Source organism: Anguilla rostrata, chromosome 16 (assembly GCF_018555375.3).
Source record: "Anguilla rostrata isolate EN2019 chromosome 16, ASM1855537v3, whole genome shotgun sequence".
Classification (NCBI taxonomy): domain Eukaryota; kingdom Metazoa; phylum Chordata; class Actinopteri; order Anguilliformes; family Anguillidae; genus Anguilla; species Anguilla rostrata.
In genome coordinates this window covers 28,060,472-28,087,211 of record NC_057948.1, presented here as the reverse complement: position 1 = coordinate 28,087,211, position 26,740 = coordinate 28,060,472, and the positions used below count along the sequence as shown (strand labels likewise).

The window sequence follows — 26,740 nt, the reverse complement described above, 5'->3', positions numbered from 1 at the left end:
AGGACATGATTCAGTCCTCCATGCCAGCTTGACCCCTGTGCTCTGCTGCAGCAGGGCGACTTGCAACCCCTGCCATCCGGGTGAACAGTTTTCGCTCGTCCCTACCACAGAGCTCCACCCTATCTCCGCAGTGATGGAACAAAGTCCCCATTCCTCTACGAACCACTCAGTCATTGCACATCTTCCGCCATGGTCTGAAGATGCATCGCATCAGACTATACCCGGACTAAGCACTACCTATCTAGGATCAGTTTTATCTCATATATCCTTCTATTTTGTTCCCGTAGCACTTTCATGTTAGGCATGTACCTCCTGTACCACTTTCAAATTACATGTACCTCCATCCAGCATTTATATTGCACTTGTATAGTTATCTTGATGTTGTAGCTTGTTGTCATGCCCCTGAGTTTGACTTAACATTACTCTCTGACCTAGCCAATGCTTCCTGTGAGAACTGGACTTACTGTGGTGTTCATGGTGATGAATAACTGTAACATAATGACAATGAGTATTGTACCTTATCGGTCCTGAGTTTTGCAATGTCTGAAATATTTTCCAAGGATACTTTAAAAACACATTATGACTTAAATATTTAAATGTGATCGTATCCATTTATTTCAGGATTGGTTTGAATAAAAGTGTTCCCCATGCCATCTAAAAGATATAAAAATTTTATGCATTATTTTCCATTTTTGGACATAAGTGTATAGGCTTATGTTTTTTCCCAATTTTCCACATAAAAAACGTTTTTCCTCATGAATGTCTTAAAACTAATTTCTGATCACTCATTTCACCACTGTAGTAGAATAAAACTGTTTCCCATGCCATCTAGAAGAAGAATTTGCATATTTTCCATTCTTGGACATAAGTGTATAGGCTTATGTTTTTTCCCAATTTTCCACATAAACACCTTTTTCCTCATAAATGTCTTAAAACTAATATCTGAGTCACTCATTTGCACATAGTAGAGATAAAAGTGTTTCCTTGACATCTAGAGAAGAATTTGCATATTTAGAATTTTTGCATTATTTTCCATTCTTGGACATAAGTGTATAGGCTTATGTTTTTTCCCAAATTTACAAATGAATAGGTTTTTCTTCCATAAATGTCTCAAAACTAATTTCTGATCACTCATTTCACCACAGTAGTAGAGTAAAAGTGTTTTCCTTTCCATCTAGTAGAAGAATTAGCATATTTAGAATTTTTGCATTATTTTCCATTCTTGGACATAAGTGTATAGGCTTATGTTTTTTCCCAAATTTACAAATGAATAGGTTTTTCTTCCATAAATGTCTCAAAACTAATTTCTGATCACTCATTTCACCACAGTAGTAGAGTAAAAGTGTTTCCCATGACATCTAGAAGAAGAATTTGCATATTTAGAATTTTTGCATTATTTTCCATTCTTGGACATAAGTGTATAGTTTTTTCCCAAATTTACATAAAACGTTTTTCTTCATAAATGTCTCAAAACTAATTCTGATCACTCATTTACCACGTATAGAGTAAAGTGTTTCCCTTGACATCTAGAAGAAGAATTTGCATATTTAGAATTTTTGCATTATTTTCCATTCTTGGACATAAGTGTATAGGCTTATGTTTTTTCCCAATTTTCCACATAAAAAACGTTTTTCTTCATAAATGTCTCAAAACTAATATCTGATCACTCATTTTGCCACTGTATTAGAATAAAAGTGTTTCCCTTGACATCTAGAAGAAGAATTTGCATATTTAGAATTTTTGCATTATTTTCCATTCTTGGACATAAGTGTATAGGCTTATGTTTTTTCCCAATTTTCCACATAAAAAACGTTTTTCTTCATAAATGTCTCAAAACTAATATCTGATCACTCATTTTGCCACTGTATTAGAATAAAAGTGTTTCCCTTGACATCTAGAAGAAGAATTTGCATATTTAGAATTTTTGCATTATTTTCCATTCTTGGACATAAGTGTATAGGCTTATGTTTTTTCCCAAATTTACAAATGAATAGGTTTTTCTTCATAAATGTCTCAAAACTAATTTCTGATCACTCATTTCACCACAGTAGTAGAGTAAAAGTGTTTCCCATGACATCTAGAAGAAGAATTTGCATATTTAGAATTTTTGCATTATTTTCCATTCTTGGACATAAGTGTATAGGCTTATGTTTTTTCCCAATTTTCCACATAAAAAACGTTTTTCCTCATGAATGTCTTAAAACTAATTTCTGATCACTCATTTCACCACAGTAGTAGAGTAAAAGTGTTTCCCATGACATCTAGAAGAAGAATTTGCATATTTAGAATTTTTGCATTATTTTCCATTCTTGGACATAAGTGTATAGGCTTATGTTTTTTCCCAAATTTACAAATGAATAGGTTTTTCTTCATAAATGTCTCAAAACTAATTTCTGATCACTCATTTCACCACAGTAGTAGAGTAAAAGTGTTTCCCATGCCATCTAGAAGAAGAATTTGCATATTTAGAATTTTTGCATTATTTTCCATTCTTGGACATAAGTGTATAGGCTTATGTTTTTTCCCAAATTTACAAATGAATAGGTTTTTCTTCATAAATGTCTCAAAACTAATTTCTGATCACTCATTTCACCACAGTAGTAGAGTAAAAGTGTTTCCCATGACATCTAGTAGAAGAATTTGCATATTTAGAATTTTTGCATTATTTTCCATTCTTGGACATAAGTGTATAGGCTTATGTTTTTTCCCAATTTTCCACATAAAAAACGTTTTTCTTCATAAATGTCTCAAAACTAATATCTGATCACTCATTTTGCCACTGTATTAGAATAAAAGTGTTTCCCTTGACATCTAGAAGAAGAATTTGCATATTTAGAATTTTTGCATTATTTTCCATTCTTGGACATAAGTGTATAGGCTTATGTTTTTTCCCAAATTTCCACAAAGAAAGGTTTTTCTTCATAAATGTCTCAAAACTAATTTCTGATCACTCATTTCACCACAGTAGTAGAGTAAAAGTGTTTCCCATGCCATCTAGAAGAAGAATTTGCATATTTAGAATTTTTGCATTATTTTCCATTCTTGGACATGAATAGGTTTTTCTTCCATAAATGTCTCAAAACTAATTTCTGATCACTCATTTCACCACAGTAGTAGAGTAAAAGTGTTTTCCTTTCCATCTAGTAGAAGAATTTGCATATTTAGAATTACTGCATTATTTTCCATTCTTGGACATGAATAGGTTTTTCTTCCATAAATGTCTCAAAACTAATTTCTGATCACTCATTTCACCACAGTAGTAGAGTAAAAGTGTTTCCCATGACATCTAGAAGAAGAATTTGCATATTTAGAATTTTTGCATTATTTTCCATTCTTGGACATAAGTGTATAGGCTTATGTTTTTTCCCAATTTTCCACATAAACACCTTTTTCCTCATAAATGTCTTAAAACTAATATCTGATGTCTCATTTTGCCACTATAGTAGAATAAAAGTGTTTCCCTTGACATCTAGAAGAAGAATTTGCATATTTAGAATTTTTGCATTATTTTCCATTCTTGGACATAAGTGTATAGGCTTATGTTTTTTCCCAAATTTACAAATGAATAGGTTTTTCTTCCATAAATGTCTCAAAACTAATTTCTGATCACTCATTTCACCACAGTAGTAGAGTAAAAGTGTTTCCCATGACATCTAGTAGAAGAATTTGCATATTTAGAATTTTTGCATTATTTTCCATTCTTGGACATAAGTGTATAGGCTTATGTTTTTTCCCAATTATCCACATAAAAAACGTTTTCTTCATAAATGTCTCAAAACTAATTTCTGATCACTCATTTCACCACAGTAGTAGAGTAAAAGTGTTTTCCTTTCCATCTAGTAGAAGAATTTGCATATTTAGAATTTTTGCATTATTTTCCATTCTTGGACATAAGTGTATAGGCTTATGTTTTTTCCCAATTATCCACATAAAAAACGTTTTTCCTCATGAATGTCTTAAAACTAATTTCTGATCACTCATTTCACCACTGTAGTAGAATAAAACTGTTTCCCATGCCATCTAGAAGAAGAATTTGCATATTTAGAATTTTTGCATTATTTTCCATTCTTGGACATAAGTGTATAGGCTTATGTTTTTTCCCAAATTTACAAATGAATAGGTTTTTCTTCCATAAATGTCTCAAAACTAATTTCTGATCACTCATTTCACCACAGTAGTAGAGTAAAAGTGTTTTCCTTTCCATCTAGTAGAAGAATTTGCATATTTAGAATTTTTGCATTATTTTCCATTCTTGGACATAAGTGTATAGGCTTATGTTTTTTCCCAAATTTCCAAATAACTTTTTCTCTATAAATGTCTAAAACTAATTTCTGTCACTCATTTCACCACATAGTAGAATAAAAGTGTTTCCTTACATCTAGAAAAGAGAATTGCATATTTAGAATTTTTGCATCATTTTCCATTTTTGGACATAAGTGTATAGGCTTATGTTTTTTCCCAAATTTACTAATGAATAGGTTTTTCTTCCATAAATGTCTCAAAACTAATTTATGATCACTAATTTCACCACAGTAGTAGAGTAAAAGTGTTTTCCTTTCCATCTAGTAGAAGAATTTGCATATTTAGAATTTCTGCATTATTTTCCATTCTTGGACATGAATAGGTTTTTCTTCCATAAATGTCTCAAAACTAATTTCTGATCACTCATTTCACCACAGTAGTAGAGTAAAAGTGTTTTCCTTTCCATCTAGTAGAAGAATTTGCATATTTAGAATTTTTGCATTATTTTCCATTCTTGGACATAAGTGTATAGGCTTATGTTTTTCCCAATTTAAAACATGAATAACGTTTTTCTTCATAAATGTCTCAAAACTAATTTCTGATCACTCATTTCACCACAGTAGTAGAGTAAAAGTGTTTCCCATGCCATCTAGAAGAAGAATTTGCATATTTAGAATTTTTGCATTATTTTCCATTCTTGGACATAAGTGTATAGGCTTATGTTTTTCCCAATTTTCCACATAAAAAAACGTTTTTCCTCATGAATGTCTCAAAACTAATTCTGATCACTCATTTGCCACGTATTAGAATAAAAGTGTTTCCCTGACATCTAGAAGAAGAATTTGCATATTTAGAATTTTTGCATTATTTTCCATTCTTGGACATAAGTGTATAGGCTTATGTTTTTTCCCATTTTTCTACAAAAACTCATTTTTCTTCGTAAATGTCTTCACTGTGATAGGTACTCACATTTTCTAACCCAAGAATATACTTAAACATGATTCTGAGCAATTGGATTCATCTCATATGTTTCCTTTTCTACAAAGAATATGGAGAGAACATGAGAATATAGATGGAATATAAAGAGAATGGAATATAGTCAGTTTATTCAATATGTTTTTTTTTTTGCCAATTGTTTTGAAAATTCATTTCATTTGAAAAAGTCAGTACATGTATTCTTACATCCCATAAATTCAATAATTTGGCTAATTTGAAACAAAGAACTAAACCATTACCCATTTATCTTCTGAAGCTGAACTTGCTTCAACCCTAACATGTATCCCTAACCCTATCCCGATTTCCATCGATATTATTACACAAGATTTACCTCCAAAATTGTAACCACTTCTTTTAGCTATTATTGTCAGTGGGCCAGTGACCGAACTAGCCTAGCCTCCAGTTTATTGAAAAATTTTTTTTTTATAAACAAAGCCTCTTCCTAATATCTTACTTTATTCTTGCCATGAGTCAACTTTGAATGTGCAAACTTTATAAAAGGATACAAGTGTAATGCGTTCATGGGTAGATTTTTGAGTTATAACAATTCCACTGTTAAGATAAATGTTTACATTTACCTAATACAAATCTACACTAGTATTCACAAAGGTCACAGCATGTTGGATTGTATTCTTTCCCTCAAATATTCATTAGGTTTCTTGAATGATGTATACCCATCCCATTGTACAGCAAAAACCCATTTCCAAATATGAATCAATTCACATAATAAGACAATATTCGTACCCACACACATCTAAGCAAAGATACAACATTATATGCTTTTTCCCCAAACACATATTCAATCATTTAAGAGCATAATCTTACCATCACATATTCACATAACAGTCTTAACCACAAACATCTTCCAAACAGAAAAAAAACATATTTTATCTGAAAATATACATGTATTCAAAATGTGACTCTCAGATACATTCCCAAATACAAAAAATATGTTTTAACTCCAAATAACTTATATACCAGTTGAGTTAATACGGATTCTAGATTTAGAATGTTGATTTCAACTTTATTATGATTTGTAAAATGGAAACAAAACATAAATGTTGTAAAATGGAAACATGTATAAAAATTAAGTTAGCTGACTAACTAACTGGTTTCTTGATGTAAAAAAGTAAAACAATTAATCAACCACCATCAAAAATTAACCAACCAACATCAAAAACAACAAAAATGGAATGAAATGGCAGTGGTAGCTCTAACGCAGTGCATTTGTATTCACTTTCTGTCGCTTTATGTCATATAAACAATACAGGACATGATGCTATGCGAAAGTCACAGCACCTCTGTGCATGTCTTGTCCCCAATCTGGCTGAGATGTCAGACATATCATTCACCCTATTGTCCACTTTAGTCCAAGGTGATCCACCGTGGTAGTGCAGTCTTCTGGATATGATAAGTTGCTTGGACACCTGTAACCTTGGTCCTCCTTTGCAGTATGTATAGTCTGTATGGAGTCCCTCTGGCAGGCAGCTCCAGGACTTCAGTCTTTTTTAGTGAATCCAGGCATCACAGTTTTCACAGAGCTGACACAAAGAAGTTGAGGGCTCCATAGACAGGAACAGAACCCAGTTGCACAGAAAGCAGTGTGAATGCTGCCCAGCTGTGGGTGCCACTGGAGGGTCAGGGCAACACAGAGTTCTGCTCCACTGCAGCTGCACTGAAGTCCTGCAAATGGAACACAGAATCATACAACCATTTTGGAACTGCCACTGCAATAATGTTCAGACTTAGCCTACTGCACTACTACGCACCTTCTCCTGCTCCTATCATCCCTCAGCTTTTTGTCTCTGCGCTCCTGGGCTACCTGAGGCTTTGGGTGTGTCCTCACTTTCATTGTGAGGAGTAAAAAGAGTCACAGCTAAACGTGGGGAAGCCTCATATTCCTCACCCCAGTTACACTACCCCAAGTCTCAAACATCTAATCATTGATTGGTTCCAACAGTGCTACAGATTTTCAAATAAACCCAACCATTAATATCTAATCTCTTCATAGTGGAATATGATGTGTTATGTGCACCCAATGAACGACCTGAATTTTGATGTTTGTATGGTCCTCTTTGTACGATTCGTTGCATAATACAGCCTTGCTATAACGGTCCTTTGTGTTTGCCTCTTCTTGTCCTTGTTTGGCAGTGCGCTCATTGTTGAATTCCACAGAGATAAACAGCTTTACAAATGCAAAATTATTCCAAGGCAGATAATTAGCAGCGGAAACAATCAGAAGTATGAATAATAATCCACATTTGAACCATTATAATATCTAACCATGGGAATATGATGTATCCCAGCTCACAGAGAAACAAGCTTATCAAATAAAGCTTTGCAAATGTGTGGTGAATTAAACAAGTCAATCATTTTTTATACGAGTGCAGAGCCCCAAGGAGAATAAATAAGCAATCATCACATCACGCAGGAAAAGAAAATGGGCACAGTGCACAATTAAACAGGGCCCAGTTCTGCCGGCGCTGCAAGCACGGGGCACAGTAACGAGCTGTATGTGGAGAGAGGCGGAGAGAGCACGTTGTGATTGGCTGGTGACATCAGCGTGTCCCCGGCGTTCCACGTGACAGACAGAAATGGAGACAGACAGAGAGACAGGGCCTGGGATCCGTTTGGTTCTGCTAGGGACTGCGCGCTTCAGGCTTTGAAAGGCAAGTCAAAGCTATTAACTATTCAATCCTATAAAAGAGGGGGGTGAAGGCGTGAAAGGTTGCGGACCAAAGCACTTTTGGTCCAGTGCATTAAAAGCCTAGTCTAGAGCTCTGCCTCAGCGTGAAAAATAAATAGATTGCCTCCCAGGAAGATGGCTGCTCAATTTTTTTTCTTTAATAACAGCAATCTGCTGTGAAAATCTAATCCCAAGTACCATTTACGCTGCATCCAGATAACTTCTGCTCGGAAAAGCGTACAATATGAATATTTCATTCCCTGATACCCAAATAAATAGCGCAAGCTTTCAATCAATCAGGAGACCTTCTAGGTGGAAGTGAACTGGAAGGGAAAATTGCTAATGAACACCATGCTCTCAGAAATGCACATCTTACCATGCCTGCCTTTTTTTTCTTACTTTTGCAAAAAAAAAAAAAAAAGCCAGCACTATAAAAGGCCTGTCTAAGGCTTTCCACACAGAGCGCTCAAGGAGAAATAACCTTGCCCAGATCCTTATCTGTGGAAATACTTCTGAACTTTTATATATTCTCTCCATGCAACCGTGAGAAGATAATGTCTGTCGCAGATACATTTTCAATCCTCTTACGTTTATTATATATTTATAAGGACAAATCAAGTGTGAGCATGGTCCCTTCATTTTCTCCTCGTCAGTCAGCTCCACCATTGTCACTAAAGAGAAAAGCAGCCGTGGACTGGCTCGCTTTAATTTTTCTGCTCGTCCCGTCACCTCGCCAGGCTGAATTAGTTTGTGCATATCTGTGCACGCAGGCCTATGCTGGCTCTCTAGAAGGCTCTGAAAGCCGGGCCAATGACAGTTAATGAAACCTGGGGAGCCATGCAGAAGGAGCAGCTCAGAGCTGGTTCTCTGTCTGTACACCTGGGGGGGGGGGGGAGCTTTCTATGTGATAAATAAACAAAAACACAGTGTGGAAATGGACTGAGCTCCCATGGCTATTCATATGCAATTTACTTATCTATTTATTTATATTTGCTTATTGCCCACTTTCAGACTGCATCTCCAGGCTCCCTGCTGGTTTTTCGGATGTCCCAGAACATTAGCTGAGGTTCAGTTAGTTACCCAGCAGCCCTAATGGAGAGTGTTTGGATTGCCTTACTGCAGGTCACTGGGCCTCACTTATAAATGTGCAGTCATTTCAGATGGGTGGTCTGGCAGTGATCTGAGCAGCTTAAAAACAATCCTTCAGAAATTGCCACTGCACAAGTTCTTCCCTAAACTTTCTCTCATGGCGAATATTTGTGTTGCGAACAAAAGAAGAGGATTTCAGTTGCCCTATGTTCATACAGGAAGCGCGTAAGCTTTATTTCCTCTAGAAATTTCTGTGCTGAAAGGATTGCGGGCCAGCTTGCGCAAATCATTCAGGCAGTACGGGTTGGGGCGAGAGTTTGGCCGGCGTGTGGGGGTAAAGTGATGAGTGCAGGAGACCAGATATCAGAACAAACAATGGGAATGAAAGGAGAAAGCCAGGAGACAGACAGAAGCCCCTCATCAGCTCAGTAAACACCAGTGATAGATTGCACTCAGACAGACAGCTACAGCCATGGCTCTATCTGTCCACCAAAAGTTTGGTTGCATTCCAAACTTCTCCCTTTTTCAATTTAGAGGATATTGAAGAATCACATCAGAACATATAGAAGTGACCACAAAACTAACTTTAAATTCCAATATGGCAGTGGTCGAGAGATGAAAAATGCTCAGTACGTGAAGTCAAATAGTAATGTAGACACAATTTCAGTCTTATAAAAATATATAGCTTGTCATGCTCTTCTATGTCTATCTGGCTGATCATGGCAAAAACCTAAAATAAACCACCCTAAGCAATAAATAACTATAATTTTACGACAAATTTAAAATAATAAGTATTAATATTAGTATATCTATTATTTTAATAGTACTAATAAATTTATTAGGCAGCAAACAATTTTTAAAAGGATAAAGAAGAAATGGGGTAAATTCAGATTAACTGAATTATGTTCAACTGTTGTCAGGAATTGTCAGAATAGTATAGTTCAAGTCAATGCTCAGACTAGAAATGTGAATTTCCATTCCTAATGACATATTTCAATGGCAAACTTATATGAGCTCATGGTTTCTGCAAATGTTCTCACTATAACAAAACATTTCTGGTATACAAGTCCCATTTCTCTCAAAAACAGTCATTTTTTTTGTTTGGAAATATTTCTTGAGTAAAAAGCACAAAAAATATGAGTGAAAAGGGAACGGACACATAGTTTCAGAGCACGCCATATCACGAATCTGGATTTGGATTCCTTCTAGAGAAACTCTATGAAACCAGCAGTGGTCAAAGCACATACTCCTCAAGAACAAAAATCTCTCAGTGTCAGAGGACCTTCCCACTGATTGGCCTTCTCTGCGGCCACCTCACGATTTTTCTACTTGGCTGCAGAAATGCATCTTTGCTGTTAGCAGACTCAGTCCCCCAGCGAGACGCGGGACTCGTGGCGGGGAGGGTCCAGCGCCGCGCGGTTAGGGGCACTCTCTCTCTCTCTCGCTCTCTCTCTCTCACTCACAGCCAGGCGACGCCGGGCCTCCCCTGGCGGCTGCCAACACGCCCTTTACCTCGCTGCAGGTCTTTATGTAAAGGAAGGCCGTCTCAGCGCAGAGCTGGGAGACAGAGAAAGCGCTGGAAGACGGACTCCGCTACATTAACAGCCTTGCTGCGGGCGGAGAGCTCCAGCGCAGTCTGGGACTTCTAACATCAATCTGCTGGCTCCTCTGTGCTCGCAGGCCCTGATTTCACAGCCAGCTGACACGGACCATTAGCCACAGAAACACATACCGTACAGAGCTATGCTAATCCCACTACAGGCAGATACAAGCAGTCAATCAAATAAAAGCTCTCAGAAGTTACAGAACCCAACTTAACTTAAAAAAGTTAATCACGTGCGTGAGTTTTAAATTGACCACATTGTTCCTGTAAAATTAGAAAATTATTTGATGTGTCCAATGAGGCTCTTTCAGCATGGTGCCATAAATGTGGTCTGATGCAACATACAATTCAGTGACATGTACTCAGTGTGGTTTGGAAAATAAGTGTAAAAAAGCAGAATTAATGCACTTTCAGTGTGTCAGTCATACATAAAGTGTACCTATATATGCTTTTTAACTATAGATATCGATCTTTTGAATGGGACATTATCATAAGTGCGCATGACTATTTTAAATATGCAGAAAGTGATGGTTTTATGTGAAACTGAATGCGTTAGATTGGCATTTTACTAACTCAAAACAAGCCATGAAATCCAAAGAGAATAGTGAAGTTACAATAGCAAAAACTCACCTTTAATGCCGTTGTTTGGTTTCACCTTGACATGTCAAGACCCTGTAAATAGTGTTAGAAAACAGTAATTAAAGTGCAGTCGGTGATGTATGCAGATACGGTGCAGTTAATTAACACTCATTTGAACTTACCTTGCTTCTCGTCACAATCCTGTTGGCAAATGGTCATTAGAGCATGAAGTACTTAGACTTAGAACACTGGTATTAAACAGTCATTAAAGTAACAGTTGATAGGTTTATACTCCTGTTAATAACCCAGAATTAAAGCCCAACTGTAAAAGCATATGTAGTCCACAGTGTGACAGTGGTGCTATTAAACCATCAGACAACATGGTAATAAGTGTGAGTAATCCTTTTATTCTACAAATATCAGAGCATGCAATATTTGTGGTAAACAAAGCATTATTACAGCATGGAGCCTATTAATAAAGTATGTGTTACAGTCCAGTTTAAGGAGCAATTCACAACACTTAGTTCAGTCCATATGTTGTCACTTTGTTTATTGTGAATAATAATCTGACACCCCTCTGTAAGCCTCTGAATTTCTAAACAGTGTGCTAAGCAAATACAATGTTAGATGTTTGCTCATGCTACATTACAGAATGTTAATTGTAAATACATTATTAATAAATTGCATTATATATAATTAAAGCTACACAACGGTAGATTGTAGATTAATATCAGTAAATTAGTTAGGACTGTGTGGAAAGATTGAGAAAGCATCATTAAAAAAAGCAATGCTGAGATGGGAAGTATATATACATTGGCAGAGCACATAGCCCCACATGCCCCGACCTAGTCTGATTTAAAAAAAAAAATGAATAAGCTATTTTTTATGTGACTGAACAAGGCGGAATTTGACCGTAATATTGATCAAATTCAAGAACAACCTACCAACCTATGGCATGATATTCAAAACATATAGTGGCAAAGGCTGCACTTTCTTTTGCTAACTACCTAGGCCTGTTTTTAAAATGAAGAGAAAACATCTGAGCGGTACTCAAAAAAGACAACTAAAACAAAAGGCAGAGCTGAATAAAACTACCAAAGCTACAAAAGCTACAAAAAATACCTAAATCAGGTCAGAGATGAGTAGGCATGGTTTATTTTCCAAGATAATGAAATACAAGTCTCTCAATGGTGCCCAAAAAACACAGAAAAAAAAAAAAAACATTATCTGAAAATGCTAAAGCTAAAACACCAAAAATAAAGTCTGAGCAGTAAGAGGTAAAATTTTCACATTGGCTGAAAAAATGCAACTGCGGCTAGCTATATCTCCACTGCAGCAGGCAGCCTGTCTTCAGAGTTTCCTAATTAATCTCCTTCCCCACAACACTGAGGTTGGAAATTAAGGAGAATGAGAAAGGCTCCATTAAAGGTCTCGCTAAACTGCTGTATTTAAAGCACCACGCCCTTCAGCCCAATTTTCCTCATATGGCCACAACATTTAAGCGCTTTTTTAATAATTCCTGTGACTGTGGCTTCAGCAGAGAGATCATTTTCAAAACTGAAACTAATAAAGAACTAGGCTATACATTAGAAGTGCCACGTCTCAAGACAGACTCTCAGGATTGTATGTAGGCTACTCAGCCAAAAACAGTCAAGTTGAACCAACAAGCCGTGGTTAAAACATTTGCACAAAGAAATAGCAAGCGGACGCAGCTGCTAAGGCTGCTAGTAGGCTATAGACAAGTAGTACGACAGGAGGACAAGGCTACACGAATCTCACAAATAGGAGTAGATAAATATAGACGTATTTACTACATTCAATTACATCTATCACATCACATTCACAGATATCTATTAATGTCGGACTAAAACGCAACACTCCGTTTTGAGGGACTATAATTCAGCTACAGATGTTTTGTCAAGCCTTACAAAACTGTACTGTAACTACACTTTAACCTGAATGAGCTGCCACTACACTATTTGACTCTGGACCTTTCTGCGTGGTGAAATGTCTCTCACTGTGAACCGTAGGTCTTACGGCTGAATGCCGCTCTGTCTATTCACGGATCTCACAGCTCACGGTGTGATGCAGGCCTGTGCGGGGCCGAGTCCGCGCTCGTCGCACAAACGCGCTGACCTTTACACAAACAGAGCGCAAATGGAATGCAGAGGAGAGGCAATAAAGGTAATGAAAGGAGCGCGGCCAATTAAAGCGGGTCCTGTGCGCCGGGAGCCGAGATGAGATTTGCTGCTCGCGGCCCGACATTGTGTTAGCTCCATATCCCTCGCTAATCCCTCTGTGATCGCCGGGCAACCAGAGTGCGCTCGCAGCCTGATCGTCTTCCGTCACGTTTCCGCTCTAATCCGTACAAAAAAAAAGACAAGTGCACACAGACGCCCAGGCCCACAGAAATTAACCGCGCTCCTGATCCCGTCCTTCCTGCCTCTCCCCTTCCCACACCTTTAGTTCCGCGCGACCGACGGGGATCATTAATACCCTTCCTCTGATGCCACACGGCAATTATTTCTAAAAGCAAAGGCTGAAAACAGACGCCGAACGCACAGACGCACACTGTACATAATCATTATTTTTTTAAGGAGGCGGGGGGGGGGGCACAGTAGCTGCCCGTTATTTTCCGCGGCGGAGTTTGCTGACCGAGAAATTACAAGGATGCTCTTCCTAAACCAATTAGGCCAGCCAAAGTGCACCGTGGTTACCACGCAACAGGGACAGCACTTAGAGAGCGACTCGCAACAACAGCGGCGTCTTAAAGCGTGAACTGGCTGATCTGCGCTCAAACGAATCCGCTGCAGTCCGTCCTCATAGCGCCCCCTGCCTGACTGCAAGCGTAAATACGCATCCTGCATTCATTAGTGCGCATTAAATTATTCTCCATATTGCTCCCTGTTACACAAGGCAGTGCTTGCCTGGAGTGCGTACACAGGTGTACAAAAAGGCGAGGTGAGAGGTGTGACTCTTACACACACAGAGCACACACACAAGGGAAACTATACACATTTCTACTCCCTTCTTCTCTTTCCACCAGACCAGCACTGCCTACTGTGTTCAATTAATCTGCTGAAAGAACCTTGGAGGGCAAGTCTACTTCAGTGAGCCTGGACTAATGACTAATGACCATTCTCTTGGGGGTGGAGGCACAGGGGTCATCATTCATTTTCTGTGCTAGACTCATTTCAGAAATGGCTGCAGTTTTACTGAATAAAGAAATGACCGTCTTATTTTAAGGCCACATGATGTGACTGCTTTTGCAGTTTTTAATAGGGTAAGCAGCAGATACAGGACTACACACTGTCAATAAAAAGGTTAAGATCCATAAGCACACTATGCTGCAGGTACGTAGCAGCTCAATACGTACATTGCGAAGCCCAGGGCAGATGATATCTGCAGGGTTAGATCTTTCAGGCTGTGCTCCAGGGCCTCTGCGGTTCATCTCCTGCACAGGCCTGGAGACAGCAGATACGCAAAGAATCATGCTCTCTCTCTCTGTCTCTCTCTCTCTCTGCCTTTCTCTCTCTCTCTCTCTCTCTCTCTCTCACACACACACACACACCCAACGGTTGATTTAAGCTTCAAACAATTATTCCTATTTGCTCTGATATAACATAACAAGCAAAGAGAATATACAATGTAATGGAAATTGTAAAAACAATTGCTCCAAGCATGCTTGAGACAGCACAGCATGAAACCAATGCTAGTTATCTACTGCTGAAGGTATTTACACCTGGACTCAACTTGTCTCAGTGTAACTACCCCTGACCTTGAACAGTATTACAGTATGGAGGTATGAATATTTAGTGCTAATGAGAATGGTCGGCACAGCTAGATGACCTCTGACCTCATGGCAGTAACTCTCATTGGCTTACATCTCCCTTACATTACATTCATTTAGCCAAGACTCTTTTCCAGATTGTGTTTTAGGGATGAATTTCTCACCACCTGAACAGTTGGTGGCCTGCTGCCCCTTATGCTTCCCTCCTTTTGACAGGTCCGTTCTATGCTGTACACGTTCATTTGGATGCGTGTGTCTGTTCTCCCTCCCCCCTCTCACCTCGGTGAAGAGGAGAGCTCTCTGCCCTCTCACCAACCTTTTACTTCTGCAGTAACAGTACCACGCTGTCAGCTCTCTTGTTCATATGACCATACACCATACCCACTGTCTAAACCCACATCAATCCCATGAGCAGGATGTTCCCCTCCACCTATTACCCACTCGCAGTGGGCTCTCATTATCAACAGCAACGCCCACACCTTCAGCTGTCCAACCAGCATGAGCCTCGCTACTGGGCCCATCTCCGCAGTGCACAGCAGTGACATCACAACTCTCAAGTCTGCTCTGCGCCGTCCAAATGAAAGCGAATTAAACATTTCTCAGCTTAACCATTATGTCATGTGGAGAACGGAGTGGAAGGAGCATTAGACTTAATTTGACCAGGCAAGCTTTAACATTTAATGGGGAGGGCCCTAAACTAATTATCACAGAGCAGCTGCCAAAGTGGCTTGGATCAGATCCACGTGCCGCTCGCCCACCGCTGGAGCATGAAGGATGTGATCAGGACTGAGAGAAGTGGCCAGGCACAGTGCGCAGTAGGAAGTAGAAGTTCAGCGTGATCCAGAAAGAGAACTCCAGAAACAACGGCTTTGGACAATCATGACCAAGGAAACGGACATATTCACGACAGAATACACAACGGGGTGAAAAGTACGACATAGAAGCACCTTCTCGTGTGCTCTAGATGGCTCCTGAAGGCCGCTACAAAAAAAAAAAACAACTTGTTGGAAACTGGAGCAAGAGGCTATCTGTCAGTGGCAGGGCTGGAAGGAAAAAAAAGGGAAAAACAAAAGAGAAGTGCTTTCCGGGAGGTGCTGTGTCACGCTCGGCGCGGGGGCGAGTCTGGGAAAGCCCTGAGCCTCTGCTGCACTCACATCCCTTTTCATTGACGAACTGGCCGCAGTAACAGCTAATCGATAGCTTGCGAAATCCCTGTGCACCCCCTTGCCAAGCTGATCAATATCCCCGGCAATTAGAATCCCCTATCTGCATGGCTGCCGGGACCTCGGGCCAGCTTCGCAGTCCACAAACACCCAATTTAGTCCTCAGCCTATCACTTAATTACTAAATCCTCCCTAATGCGTATTGGCAGGCCGTGGTTGTACTTAGTGCTCAGAGCCAGCTGACTTAAACAAGAGACCTTTGGCAAGGTGCTGGTAAAGATCTCCAGATTCCCCTTCCCTTGGCCACTTAAACATCTGATTTCACAGGAGGCCTCGACCCGGGGAAGATCCTCCATCGAATCGTCTGGCTGCGCGCGGGCGAGACGGGCGGGAGAGGGGAGGGGAGGGGAGGGGAGGGGAAGGCGTGTGTCAGGGTCACGCGGTGGAAGCGAAGGCCGCGGGGCGGCAGTGAGCTCGGTGCGACGCGTACCTTATTCGGGCACGGGCACACGGAGGACAGATACCAGGCCGCTTGGCTGTCAGCCATTTTTATTATTAGTTGCGTTTCATTCCTGGCTCTACTGGAGTGGCAGGCTGGAAGCGCAGCACTGGGCTGACCTGTATTCAGGTCGACTGAAGCCTGCGTATCCAGGGAAGTGCTAGTCGGCAATAATAATCCTTTTGTTGAGCTGCCATCTCTAAACCTGACCCGGCCCCAGCCACCCCCTCTTCTTCTTCCTGCTCTGGGAACTGAGGGATACATGCACGCATAAGCACTGTATCACTTGTCCCAGGTGCATACGAGCGTGCGATGATTTTCTTTCATTTTGGGAGAGTCTCTGTGAGACTCACGAGTGTGTTGGTGCAGTCCTGGTCCCAGACTGGTCCCAGTTGCGCGTGTTAGATCCTGAATGGGCTCTCCCCTCTCCTGTCTGACTGTGACAGGGCCCTGGGCAGTAAAATGACGAGCGGTTTAATACCACATGGGCTTGCTGGTACCGTATGCAACCAGGTGACTGGTTCACACAGCTTATTAAAGACAGCACTCGGCCGTCCTGGGTTTGCAGGCCCCATTGCAACAAATGTTCCACACCTCCACTCAACTTTTACTTTTTCTACCTTTTTAATTGTTTGTTTTAAGCCTTGACACAGTCTAGTAAGAGAACAAATAAACCCAGACAAGCTAGAATTGGTCCAGCTAATTTAGGCGAATTTATTTAATGTACAGCACTACAGTAATCCCTGTAGGACGTGTGAGATTATAGCGCCCTGGCACCGTCCCTTCCTCAGCTCTGCTCTCTTAGTGGTGAACTCAGCGGTTAAACTTGTCACACTCCCATGAGAGTAAATCTGAAGAACAGAGGTTCTCTTTCCAACCAGTCATTCAGAGGATTTAGGGTTCTGCTGAAGGTGGTGGGCAGACTTTTTGGGGAAATTATGCCACCGTTTGCTCCTGCCCAGTCTGAGCACATTCCCTGGCTGCCCTTGTTCCACCCTGATTCCCCTTCCTTCAGTACAGGTGACCTCCACCTGCTTACACTGCTCCCCGTACGGGATTCCCACTGCTCTCTGAAGCCATGGGGCCTCTGCAGGCGTCAGAGCACTGTCACCACCTGTTAAACAGAACAAACGTATGACACCAGCCATAAGTAATAAGCGCACGGACATCATATGCACTGCAGGAGGTAGACAGACAAGAAGCATCCCACTGCGCAGGAACAGGCCGCAATCTTGGATGCTCCTAGGCAGTGATGCTGTACTCTATCTGCAAGGACACGTTGTTTTTGATTGATTCTTCCTTGACCAATCACCAATCATGTGCCCACTGAACACAATTTACAATTTTGTCAATCGGCGGATGCTTTTAGCCAATGCCACTTGCAGAAGAGCATTTAACACGGTATGCAAACTAGAGCTAGAGAGATGCAAAGTTACAATTAAATAAGGGCCACCATCATGGTGCATGCCTCAATAATGCCTCATTCTAAAAGGTGTGTTTCTATAGGTGAGCAGAAAACAACCAATGAGTTTGCCTTCCTGACTGATTGGGTAGGGCTGTTCTACCAAAGGGGGAGGAGGGCAGGGAAGAGCTGGTGCTGTGAGGAGCAACAGTATGGAAAGGGATATACACCCCTCCGCCCCCCAAAAAAATGCAGGACACCCCCTCCTATCAGCAGATCAAACTCTGTCTGATTAAATTTTGGATATGACAAGTCACCTCTTGCTGACCACTGATTCTTCACTATCCGACTGCCAAAAAAGGCATATTTCTTTCATAGATGTTTACAGTTGTATAAACTGAAGTCAGTAACAAAAACTAACTTTGGTTTTGTGTGGGAAGAAACTATTCAATTCACACATCCATCTCACAGGCACAGTGGATCTAACTAACTAACACTCTCTTACTCACATGCCAGATGCTAATTTCTCTTCAAGGAAACGTGCACATTTACACTTTCACTTTCATATGTTTTCTATGTAACTGTTCAATATACTTCTGACAGCTGCCACATACAATCCATAAAGTGCTGCTTGTGATCAACCAGCGTACATTTCAGCGCAATCATATTTGGAAAAAAAAAAAAAAATAAAAACAATGTGTGCAGCTGACAGGTCAGGAAACATGTCACTGTTGGTTTTATTACAGCTTTCTGATGAAAGCAGAGTGCGGGAGTGGGGCTGTCACCCTCTGTTATCAACAAATCAGCGGCACGAGGACAAATAACGTCCGGGACATAATAGCAAAACTTCAGAGGAATCTGCATACAAAATGCACGTATTTAGTAAGAATAATAATATAATTCCCACCGGTGCTGAGCCCCCTCATTTCAGCCCATTAAAATAACGAGGTGTCACGAGGCAGTTGTTTCACTGCTCCGACGCCGACACCCGTCAGGACAAATCTATATTTCATGGCCACTTAAAGATGTATAAATAGCCAAACGAGGTGCTCTAACCATCTATAAAGCGGCGTTAAAAGGTTGCGAGAAGATGGCGGGCGTCGTCCGCGAGCGCGGCGGGCAATCAATCTGGGCGGCGCGAGGCGTCCCGGCCGCTCGGATAGGGGGCGGTAAATCACACCCCTCGGCGGCGGCGGCGGCGTCGGCGCCAGCCACTTCAGCTGACACTCTCCCCCGGTCGACGCGCTGACGGATTGTTTCGCCACACTCCATTAAAAAACCGAACGGGCACGCGAGCGCTGACATAACAAACAATTAGTCAAACAGGCGGCTGCAGACGTTAGCCTCGCCTTTTTCCCCGGCACTCGCGGGGGGGGGTGGTCTTTACCACCTGCCGGTGTGCGAGCGTGCGGCCAATCGGGCGGGCAGCAAAACATACCAATCAAGGGTATATAAATCATGTGACCTTGAACATATACACACTCACACATGGGCTTAACGCCAGTTTCCCAACAGTGGTAACAGTGAAATACCCAGCGTAACAATGGCTGAAAGTCAAGCCCAGTCCACTGTGACTGGGCTTGACCAGCCAGGTGAGACCCCACTGTGTTCATATGGACATGGCAAGTGTTTCGCCTCACCCAGACTCCTGGACATTGGATTTAAAATAAAACAATGAATGCGGGGTTAAAGTACAGAATTTAGTTTGAAGGTATTTACGTCCTTATCGAGTGATCCATGCAGGAATTACAGCCCATTTTAAACATACAGTAGTATCCCCATTATAGGGGAAATAACTGCTTCACTGCCTTATGCAGGGTGTTTATATTGCATGGTGCATAAAGAATGCAAATAGATTTAGAGGTCCTGTTGCAAAATCACTGGTAGCCAAATGTGTAATATTGCGAGACATGGAGTCATTGTGCAAGTTGAATGTTGAAAGTGCAGAATGAGGAGTTGCTGGTCCATCCATCCTCATTTCCTTTAAATAACTGAAAGATTTAGTACGGATTACAGGCATGCACCCATTAAAAACAGAGGTTATGAGCGGCAGGAACAGTCATCTGCATGGCTGTTCTCCCCAGAGCTGCATGTTTGGGAATGGGGAGGGGCTGTCTCCCCCGTCCTGGCAGCTGACGGTTGGTCCAGCTGGGAGGGCCTGGGAGGCTTGAGGCTGCGGGCCAAGGCACGGGGTGGGCACGCTCAAACGAAGCAGAGATGGAAAAACAGGCCTCTTCCTCCTCCGCCACGCCGCCGTGAGAATGATGCCTTCGCACCGGAATGCGCTTCCCCTTCGGAGAGATAAATCAGTCTGAGGCCGCGGTCGTTTTCCCATTCCTTTTTATTTCCTGTGTCAGTCCCCGGCACCCTAAACGCACTGTTTCCTGTCTCGTCTGAAGACGGACGTCGGGCTTCGAAATCGCGTTGGTAAAATAAAGCAGGTAACGCTGTAAAACGAAGAGGGAGAGCGTGCCTCGGCGCATATTAAAGCTCCGCGTAAGAAGCGGAGGAGTGGGCTCGAAAGCGCAAAAGTCTCACTTGCCCACACTCGGCAGACATAAAGGGAACTTGATCATCGGGGAGATAAGTACACAAAGACAAGTCCGGTGGCACGCAGAGGCCGTGACAAGGGATGGCCATTAAAACCCTGCACTCTGGGGGTGGGAGAGTGGTGTGCGAGCCGCAGGCCTCTATCTGAGCTCACGGGCCGCGGCGGAGATCAATAATGCTCGTTTGGGACGGAGTGACAGGGTCGCTAATGGCAGACCGGTTCCAGGTTCTGGGTGCGGAACTGCCACAGTCGATAGGCGCGCGGGGGGTGGGGGGGGGGGGGACGAAGCGGATCGGCGAGGGGGCCGGGGGGTCCTGGGGTGAGGGGGGGGGGGAGCGACGCCTTGCCCTTCGTCTCGCTGTTGGAGGTGACTACAAGTTCCATCTGCGGCCGCGCTCTCCCCCTCCGCTGTGAATACAGTCCATTATTTCAGCCTCACGTTGCTCTTCCCCGCCCCGCTTTCATTTCTCTCTCGCGGAGCGGCTTCTCCCCCACGGACCGCAATCCAACACTCTGACATCTGCACTCGCGTCAACCTTTCCTCCGCAGTGACCAGCCGCTCTAATTGAAACCCCTTTTTCTGTATGACCGCATCCTTTGATCACATTCCCCGGGAAATCTGTGCGCGGCTGCACAGCGGGCCTGCTGGTGGCTGTGAGTGCCGGTGCTGCCTGGTCCGCATGCCATGAATCATGGAGACACATGCACGCAGGTACAGCGGGGAACCGGGCCCAACCAGTCAGCATGCGATCGAAACGCACGTATCCTGCCACCATGAGTCAGTGGGGAAAAATCCCAAAATGCAACTTCGACTTCAGTGGGTAGCAACTTCTGAGCTGCTGCACTGAAATTTTCCAATGGACAGAGTCGGAAAAGTAAAAGTCCTCCTAGTATTTTGTTCCAATCACCTGGATTTGCAAATAAGCGCCATTTTTTCAGTGGTCGATCTACGTAATTAGTGAAATCAGCTGGCTGAGTTCATGGGTGGAAGAAACACATGGCAGGACTTTTACTTTTTGACCCCAGGACTTTCCACCTCTATTAACGGAGAGAAATGTGTGCCCGTGCAGGTGACTGATTGACTGTCCGTCTCTATGGACGTGACTGACAGTTGCTATGGACCGCAGAGACTCGGGGGGGGGGGGTCTGCTCTCCACTCTCACAGACACCCGCTGCCTCCTTCATTTCTCTGCACCGCTCCAGGACGCGCATTCTCCCCCCACGGCCCAAGCGGCTCCCGCAGGCGGCTCCCCCTGCCAGCTCCGATGCTGAAAAAACGCATGAGAGAACTGCGTCACTCTCACTGGTCACATCCAGAGGTGGGCGGAGCATAGCTGTGGTGCTCTCTTCCAGAAGCTTCCATAGTATTTCCGCAGACAGCCAAGCCTGGACACATCCCAACGGTGACAGGGGTTAGCCACCCCCGCACTACACTGCAACGTCGATGTGCTACCAGTTAATTATAATGATGTACTGCAACTAATTTTAAGATATTTTATGCTTTCATACAACACAATTTACATTTATCTCTGTGGAAAACACAAGGAGATGTACAGATGCCTGTGCTGCTATTCATCTACATCATTTTATGAGACTCCTGGCAGGTGTTTGGTCTTTATTGAAAAATGCTGCAGGCTAGTTAGCGCAATCTAGCCATAATCAAATTTGAATTCATTCTGGTTAATCTTGGCAGCAGTGAGATCACAATAACTTTCGAGCACAATTTAATGCTAATAAATCTGCTTGAAATGTGTTTAAGTCAGATGGTTTGAGGGAATAGAGTGTTCACTGTTAGGTACAGCCCTGTGTATTTATGGAAGGTACAGTGTTTGCACAAAGAAAAACATCCTGGTTCACTACTCCACAACATCATAGCAAACAGTACTAATTCCACTTAGCCCTCTCAGGCCACATTCAGTAATATATCAGTTTTGAAAGTGTAAATCTGACTAAACAAGCCAGCCATACTGAGGTACATCAGAATGGAAAAGCCTCTGAAGACTTCAGACAGACACATTTTCTTCCGTACAGATGGTGCAGGGTTTCTTTTTTTCTCTTCCCTGGAGCATTTGTCTGTTGGTTTAATGACACTCCCCCTACATTACATTATTAGACTCAGGAGAACAATATCTGAAATGGGATAATATTATTTTTCCCCTCGCTGATGATGCATTACAAAAATAAGAAACTGCACAACAGATGTCTCGCAGAGTAAAACTAATAAATCACACTGCATGTAACACGGTGTGAATAACAGAAGCAACCCGACTTTTCAGTTTCGTCTTGGTCTTCACCGTGGCCCGCCATCTCAGATGATAAAAACAAATCCATTTGATGTTACCCCGCAAAAAATCATTGAATATACACATCACTAATCGTGTTGTTTTAAAAGTGTGAAATCTAATAATGACTCCATTAGGTGGTGTGCTGACGTCTCCTTGGGATGGGAGCTAACTGCACCCCACAGGAGCACACACCGGTCTGATCTGCACAAATTGGAGGGTGAGTGGGTACATGACAACACCCCTGGACAGATGAGCGGAATAAACAAATGGAGGAGAGAGATGCTGAATGGGCAAGAGAGGGGAGAGGGATGTGGGGAGAGGGGGTGGGGGGGGGGGGAGGCTCAGTAATTCTGTCCTATTCGGGGAGGAGAGAGAGAAAAGTCTAATCCATGTCACAGTGCGCTGCACGGCAGCATAAATTACTACATCAATCAGCACTAAGGTGTAGTATAATTTTCCAAGTCTATTCCTCTCCCAACCTCATCACATAGACAACACCCTGTGGTTATTTCTGATGAGATTTGTAGTGAGAGAGAGACAGGCACGGGAGAGGAAGAGAGAGAGCAGGAGAGAGAGAAAGAACGTCCACTCTATAAACACTATTTCCTGCTCTCTCTCTCTCTCTCCCTCTCCCCCTTCTCTCTCCCCTTCTCTGTCTCTCTCCCCCTGCTCTGCTCCACTCTGATTAATTTCTAAACTAGATCGCTTGGCCAGCAGCACCATTAGCATAAAATTTCCATGGATCAAGCCCTGCAATGAAGCACTTTCATCAATGCGCTTGTCAAACATGAAATTTCAAATCTCATTTTGTTTCTAATATCATTTTCATATGGGGGGGGCAGGTGGGGTGGGGGGGGGGGTTGCTGGGAAAATGGATAGTGAGAAGTAGTGGGGTGTGGGTGTGAAAGATAAATGGAGTCATCAATCAAAATGAACAGAGCTCTGAAATGGGACTGCGGATCAGCATGAACCTCGCCGCTGCAGCAGCACCTACGCTTAGACGGCTGGAACACTGAAGGTCGGCGCTTACGGGCGGTCGCAACCGAACTGTCGACGCTTCCTGTTAAACACAAACACTGAGCACTGAGCACTGAACACAGGGGACTATTTCTGGAATCCCACCGACAGCAGCACTAAAATGCAGTGCTGTTCAGCAATGCAATGATGCAAGTTGCCACCTCTATATTCTATGTTCTATGCCTATATTCTACAGCCGACACACAGAAACATGCTTTTGTTAGGAAGCGTCATACGGTGAGGAGCCCCGTTGAGCCACACCCTGCCTCCAAATAAGAAAGGGCACTTCCAGCATTAAAACACATTGGTTTTTTTTGGTTTCATTTAATGCAATTTAATCAATCTTATTTAATTAAAAAGCTATGTTGTGAAACAATTAAGGTGCACAAACAAGATTAGAATAAATGGGGGAACTGCGCCAAGAGCAACATGCCTGTAATTAAATGAGGCTAATTGGAATTCCAGTGCTGTGTGCAGTTAGGTGATGTCTGACGTCGTGAACATGCTGAAGTAAACAAGCGTGCACTGCCTCTGTTTTTCAGATATACCGATATAACAGCACAGCTGAGCAAGGATTCTACACTAATATTACCCTTCCACATCAACTACCCCATGGAAAGAATAGTGATTTTGCGGTCCAGCCGAAATGACATGAAATAAGCTATTTCGGTTTGTTTTTTTTTTGTTAAGCAATATTATAATTCTTCAGCTTGTCAGATGTGCCTGTCAATTCTCCGCATGTAAGAAAATACTTATTTTTACATTTATAATATGTGAGCTGGTTTTTATGTACGTGTGCACATGTACATGACTAACTTATGACTGTATGTGTGTGTCTGTGTGTGTATAATGATTTTCTACAGACTGCCTGCTTTACCAGATCATGCATTATCTTCATCTCCTCCACTGCACCTTTCCTCCCCAGTACACCCTGCATAGAGTCACCACAATCACACAGCAGGCAAAGACTCACTATCAGAAAACGTACTAGCACAGTAAATTACATTAAGGTTGTGGTTATTACTAATGCGGATGTGCGTGCACATATCTATAAGAAATATATATTATTTTTTAATGCAAATTGTCAGCCATGGCAGAAGACCAGAGAGTGACAAGCAGAAAGCCTGTGCAGGGGTTTGAGATCTGATTATGAATTTAAGACAGATGCAGGCTAGCACCACTAGGGGCACCACTATGTGATGCTAGCAGCTGTTGGAACCCAGTGAAGGGCTAACAGAGGAGGGGCAGGGTGCTGATGGTCTGATGGCAAAACAGGAGCTTGGTAGAACCCAGAACAATAATACTAGGATCTGGAGCAGGCCTTAGAGAAGCATAAATGGGGAGAGCTAGGAAGAAATTAATTCAGTTCAGAAATTCTTCAGTTTTGAGTGCTAGTAATTGAGAGTAATCTTGACTTTAAGATCTTGGAGAAAGGACAGCTTGCCTGGTAGGCTAAGTGGATTTGATGCAGAAATGCTTAACTCGAGCCAAATAGCACTTTACACCTGTCCTGCATGTAATCAGAGCTCCAAAACATTGGTTTCACAAGTATGCTCTAATTCACTGTAATTTCAGTGAACTTTTGCCAGGTTTTGCGGAAAATCAGAAAAAAAAAAGAATGCGTCATAAACTCACCACCACCGGTCACTCTTCTCTTCTCCTGTCCGCTCAGATTAAAATGTGAGTTTGAGGAAAAGCCACATAAAGCACTCACTAACAAGGCTGGGTGCCCTCCCTTGCCCGTGGGTAGGGGGGGGGGGGGAGGGGACGTGCCCTTCAGCGAAAATGAATTTTCCAATTGCAGTTAGTTCTGCCATGAATAAATAAACAAATGAATAATTGAGAGGGCAACATAAATAAATAACATTACAAACACTCATAAGTATTCTGCAGATAACGTGCGCAGCATGCTAATGATAAAAACAGTCAATGGAGGCAGCACGGATGCATTATTCACTGCCCCCCCCCCCCCCCCCCCAAATAAATAAATAAAATAAAATAAAATATCTTTCAAGAGCTCAAAATGTTCCTTCAGCACTGAAGTGACAGTGCTGTCCCATTTATAACAATCAAGGACACTGTGGCAAACAAATAACTGACCGCTCAAAATGAGAGAATAAAACAACTCTGGCATATACTTCAATTGACAGGTCTTTAAAAATGAAATAATATATAAAAATAAAATAAAAATAACATGAGGGAAAAGTGAGGAAAAGAAAAACAAGCTGCAAACAAAGGTCACAAATGGGAACCATTTTCTTGAAGTGACTCTTGTTCAGGCAAGACAGGTACAAAGCATAGATGAGAATTTCAGGCCTGATTCCAAACACCGAAGGCACTAGTCAAATTAGAAGCAATGTGGGATTTTCGACATATGCAATTCAGGGTTGGTTCTGCATTGCATCACAGTTTGGATAAGAAGGGGATATACAGTACTTTCTGAAGTGTTGTTGCAACCTGGTTTTTTTCAACCTCAACATTACATTCCGTTTGGAATATTGTTAAAGACTGCTAAACACAGGTTTATTTTTTGAAGCAGCACTAGAAATTCTATAGCATGTAACACAGAGCGCAGCTTTTATTCAGCACATTATTCACATGTGGCCTGTCAGCAAACATGCACTATAATAATGACTCTACCCGCCCCCTCCTCTCTCCGCAAGATGAGTTCCCCCAATCTCATTATGACCTTGTGTCCATGCACATGCAGACTGGCTGACCATTTTGTCCTTGTATTAATATGTTAATTTAACATTTTCTCCCTTCATTTTTCTCCCAGCTGCAAGTCACATCTGTAGAAAGGCGTCAGAAAGACGCTGGCTGGCTGTGCCTGGGTGG

General features: G+C 42.1%; 1 long non-coding RNA gene across 1 annotated transcript in view; it reads right to left on the bottom strand.

Moving 5' to 3' along the window:
* Positions 1-5,677: 5,677 nt before the first annotated feature.
* The window catches only part of LOC135242281 (uncharacterized), a 50,568-nt gene continuing 29,505 nt past the window's right edge, over positions 5,678-26,740 (bottom strand). The window contains exons 4-5 of the long non-coding RNA XR_010326296.1: positions 11,247-11,288; positions 5,678-6,921 (exon numbers count right to left, since the gene is read on the bottom strand). This is a non-coding gene — a long non-coding RNA (uncharacterized LOC135242281). The remainder of the gene's footprint in view (positions 6,922-11,246; positions 11,289-26,740) is intronic.